Source organism: Cupressus sempervirens, chromosome 2 (assembly GCF_028749045.1).
Source record: "Cupressus sempervirens isolate cs-2001-9-10 chromosome 2, ASM2874904v1, whole genome shotgun sequence".
Lineage (NCBI taxonomy): Eukaryota > Viridiplantae > Streptophyta > Pinopsida > Cupressales > Cupressaceae > Cupressus > Cupressus sempervirens.
Window position 1 is genome coordinate 598454802 of NC_143119.1, and position 5567 is coordinate 598460368.

Sequence of the window (5567 nt, forward strand, 5' to 3'; positions counted from 1 at the left end):
TATTCGTAGTGTCCTTGAAAGGCTAAGGGAAGAGAAACTGTTAATTAATCTGAAGAAGTGTATCTTTGCAAAAGGGAGTTAGTCTATTTGGGGTTTGTTATATCACTTGAAGGTCTCAAAATGGATCCGGAGAAGGTAAAAGCCATCTTGAAATGGCCTACTCCAAGGTTTTCTACTGAGGTAAGATTATTTCATGGTCTGGTTAGTTTTTATAGGAAGTTTATTAAAAATTTTAGTGGCATATGTGCACCCCTAACTGATACAATAAGAGGGGATAGGAAAGAGTTCAAATGGACTGCAGCAGCTGCGAGAAGTTTTGAATTGCTAAAGAAGAAGGTAACATAACAACCTGTGTTGGCACTTCCAAATTTTAGAAAGGTTTTCCAGGTGGATTGTGATGCCAGTGGTAGTGCTATTGGGGCTATATTAAGCCAAGAAGGTAAGCCTATTGCATACTTTAGTGAAAAATTGAATGATGCAAAGAAGAAGTATTCTGTTTATGATAAAGAGTTCTATGCAATAGTTCAGGCCTTAAAAAAATGGAGGCATTATTTATTGCCAAAGGAATTTGTTTTGTATACTGATCATCAGGCATTACAGTACCTAAATAGCCAAGGTAAATTGAATTAGAAGCATATGAAGTGGGTAGAGTTCTTGCAGAGTTCTACATTTGTGTTGAAGCATAGAAGTGGAAAATCTAACAGGGTTGCAGATGCACTAAGTAGGAGACAATTGTTGCTTACAGTAATGCAGGTTGAAGTAGTTGGGTTTGATGAACTCAAGAATTTGTATCCCAAGGATCCTAATTTTGTTGAAGCATGGAAAGCTTGTAAAGAACCTATTGCTGTAGATAGAACCAAGTGGTTAGACTATTTGATTAAGGATGGCATGTTGTTCAAGGGTAGTCAATTGTGCATTTCAAGGAGTTCCATGAGGGAAAATCTGATTAAGGAGAAACATAGTGGAGGGATGGTAGGACATTTTGGTTGAGATAAGACCATTTCCATTCTTAGAGAACATTATTTTTGGCCTCAAATTTCATATGATGTGAAGAAGTTTGTATAGAGTTGCCAAGTTTGTCAAGTTGCCAAGGGGTTTAGTCACAATATTGGCCTATATCAGCCATTGTCTGTTCCATCAAGGCCATGGGAGGAAATAATTATGGAATTTTTTCTTGGATTGCCAAGGACACAAAGGGGTAATGACTCAGTATTTGGGGTGGTTGATAGGTTCTCCAAAATGGCACATTTCATTCCATGCCACAAAACTCATGATGCTGTCCATATTGCAGACTTGTTTTTCAAAGAGGTGGTAAGACTACATGGTCTTCCAAGGAGTATAGTTTTTGATAGAGATACTAAATTTGTGGGGTATTTCTGGAGGACATTGTGGAAGAAGTTGAGAACAGACCTAAGATTCAGTTCCACGTATCACCCACAGACTGACGGCCAAACAGAAGTGGTAAACAGAAGTCTGGGCAATTTTCTGAGATGTTTAGTTGGGGATAAGCCCAAGGGATGGGATTTGATTCTACCACAGGCAGAGTTTGCTTATAATAACTCTGTAAATAGGAGTCCTGGAAAATCACCATTCCAAATTGTATATGGGAATAGCCCAAGGACTGCACCAAAATTGAGGAAGATAGAGCAAGGGGAGAGGACAAGTGCTGAAGCGGAAGAATTTGCTGAACATATCAAGCGTCTACATGAGGAGGTTCAAGCACACATTACCAAGATGAATCAGGAGTATAAAGCTAGGGCTGATCAAAGGAGAAGACATAAGGAATTCCAAGTAGGGGATCTAGTCATGGTACACTTACGAAAAGAAAGATTTCCAGCCGGTACTTACAACAAGCTGAAAATGAAGAAATTTGGCTCCTGCAAAATTTTGAAGAAACATGACTCAGGAAATGCATATGAAGTGGAGCTGCCAGATGGTATTCACATTTCTCCCATTTTCAACATTGCAGATTTAACAGAGTATCATGATGATGGTGCAGAGGAGGAGCTGGTGTTAGAGCCATGTCTAATTCTTGCTTCTGAGAAGGAGGAGATAGAAGATATTCTAGATCATCGTGTGGGTAGGAGTACCAGAAACAGGCAGTATGAAGAGTATTTGGTCAAATGGAAAGGACGATCAATCGAGGACTCAACTTGGATTTCAGTAGCTGAGGTTTCCCATTTGGAATTTCCTCTACCATTCATAAAGTGATAGGGTCACTTTTCAATCTACCCTGGGTGTCTGATGTAGGAGCATCCAGAGGTATAAGGGCAATCCTGTGTCACCCAAAAAAATGCACTTAGACTTAGCTTCTGTTTCATGTGTTTTCATTTTTGGACACCCATTTGGGTCAAATAAAGGTTCCAACTCTCACAGTTCCACTATCAATGTGCTAGAAAATCTTGAAAAAATAGGAACATGTAATTGAGTCATCATTTTGGTAAACTAGAAGGTGTGAATTGGCCAGATGAATGTAATTGTGATTTAGAGCATTCCAGAAAAAGAATCAGGTCAAAAGGCCCCACGGTTTGAAAGTTATTGCAGTTTTGGAGACCTCCTAGGAATGCTTCAAAGTCAAGTTAGGGGCATTAAATGACCTCAAAAAGGGCCAAAAAATGGGGGATGAGTGAAGCTGGTACATAGGGCTATAGAGCGCTTCGAGAGCTTTTCGAAAATGTAAACGGTTCGTCAATCGGAGCTACAGTTCAAAAGTTATGCCTTCCGAAAGTTCGGTTACCATTTTTGGATTCTTCTAGATTTGCGTTGACTTCTAACGCAGCTTCTGAAACCTTCTATTTGGTTGGTGGATGCCTACTAGCACTTTTTAGAATGTACTCCTAGTCCTTAACCCTCCGGGGTCTATTTAAGGAGATTTCTGGCATTATAAAAGGCAGTTCGGAGTGGAGTTTGAGAGGAGGTACTGAAAGGAGAAATTATCTCCAGATTTATGCTATTGTAAGCCCTTAGGGCATGTTTTGAAGTTTATTTTCCCTGTACTGTTGTACTAGCTTATTTTCTTAGTTAATATAATTTCTCCTTTTCTGTTGTGTCCATTCTGTTCTTGGGTCATGTCCCCATCAGAATGGGATCAAAAAAGAATTGTTGAAAGTTTCAGAGAGTTTGTGTCTGCATGCATTCACAGATTGTCTCAGATTTTAGCTGTGGTTTTGTGGTAGGGTTTGAAAACCCATTGTAAAATTTTATTGAAAGATTTGTCTACTTCATATCTTCTTGAGTGTTTGCATATTGCTTATTAATTTACTATATTGATTGTTGAATAAAGAATATGTTGTAGATTTAAAAAAAAGAAAACTAATTAATCAAGAAAAATTGATTTAAAAAAATTATAGAAAAATTGTAGAAAATTATTGTAATTGTATTCTCATAAACCCCTTTCTAATATAACAGAAATTTGATTATTAAAAATTGGAAGAAAAATAATAAATTGAACAATTAGAGTTTCAACTTTAAATTTGTCTTTAGAACCATAAGATTATCATGAATTTTATAAATATAGATAAATATTATTTTTATATCTAAAATAATTTAGTTGCAAAATTTATTGGAAAAAAAAAAAGATTAATTGAGAGGAAAACATGTTGTAACTAAACTTATGCATGCATGCAAAAATGAATATGCTAAAAATAGAACTAAGTATAATAAGGTTACATGCATGTGAAAATAAACATGCTAAAAATATAAACTAAGTATAGTAAGGTTACATGCATGTGATAACAAATATGCTAAAAATAGAAAGCTAAGTATAATATGATTACATGCATGTAAAAATAAATATGCTAAAAATAGAAAATTAAGTATAGTATGGTTACATGCATGTGAAAATAAATATGCTCAAAATAGAAGCTAAGTATAGCAAGGTTACATGCATGTGAAAACAAATATGCTAAAAATAGAAAACTTAGTATGGTTGCATGATTTGAGAGATCAAAGACATACGAAAATACTAATTGCACGTGTATTTTTATTTAATATAATATAATTTTTAGATTTATTTATTTAAAACATAAATAAATAAATTAAAGATAAATTAGTTAATTAAAAATAAAATTTAAAAATTATTTATTAATGTCTAAAAATTTAAATAAATATTATTCATTCAGTTAAAGTGAATGTTAGTAATATTAGTGATTCTTTAAGTCTAATTAAACTCTTAGTTGCATATAAATAATTTAATATTTATTGATGCAAGAGAGAAGTTAAAAACTAAATATTTATAATTTTATTATATTTTAAGAGAAGTTGTGGTAGAGTTCGCTTTGAAATCATTTAGTTAATAACTATTTGACTTTATGAGAGAAATTATAAATAATTAAATTAAATTTATAATTTTATCTCTAGTTGCATTATGAATTAAAGGAAAAATAAATATTAATTTTAGACTTAAATAAAAGTCATTTTAATATTTTAGAAATTGAAATTAATATCAATATTTAAATATAATAATATAAATTTATGTTATTAATTAAATCATTTATGGTTTAAGATAATTTAAATTAATAACACGATAATATTGTATAATATTTTATATGGATAAAAGATTGGATATTTAAGTACTTATTATTTTAAATAAGCATATCAACATAACAATTTATATTAACATTTATATTCTTACTTTATTTCTAAACACATCCTTATGACTCAAACTAAATAAGAGAAATTAGAAGATTTAAATCATGTGGCTGAAAACTATGTGTTTTCTAAGATTCTATTTATAGTCTTATGATGTTTATTTTCATGATGATTTTTCTTTGTGGGTTGTTTAGTTAGCCAAGTTAGGATGTGAATTAGAGACAATTTTTGAGATTTCTTTTATGATTATTTAACTAGATGGCATGATGAACTTTATTATTTGAATTGAGATTTATGTTTTATGAGTTTTATGCTATTGAGCAATTTTGAGAACTTGGGTTTTGAGAACCAATGTTATTTTTTGGGTTGCTTGTTAAGGAACTAAATTTGATCAATATTACTTTTTGTGGTATGAGACACTATTGTGGTTTGCGATTTTTGGGAAGGTGGTCTAGGTGCATGTCTATGAGAGTGGCTTGCAATGGGGGTCGGAGTCCAAAGTGGCTGCCAAGGCAATTCATTGTAAGTTGTGTAACAAGTGATAACATAATAATTAAAATATCTTGCCTAGCCCTTTTCCTTGAGATACATTAAAAAGATAAGTTAGAGATTTTTCCTCATCCATGCTTTGAGTGCTTTTATAAACTAAGGATGAGATGGAGATGATACCTTGAGAGGTATGACTAGTTTCCTCATTATCATGAGAGGGTCTTCTGGTTCCACATAGAGTCACTAGGGGGCTAAGGTCTTGAGAGGCTGCCAGGGTAACTCTAGAGTTGGCTCATGTGATGACACTCCATAGTATGTAGCCTAAGTTTCCTTCATAGTTTTTTTTATATTTGCCTCTAGTGGTGTACTTGTTGGATATTACTTTTGATTGTACTTTTATTGTGAGTTATTACTCATTGATTGAATGTCATTTATTGTTGATAGTTGACTTTTATAAATGAATGATTGATTATTCATCAGTGAGTGTT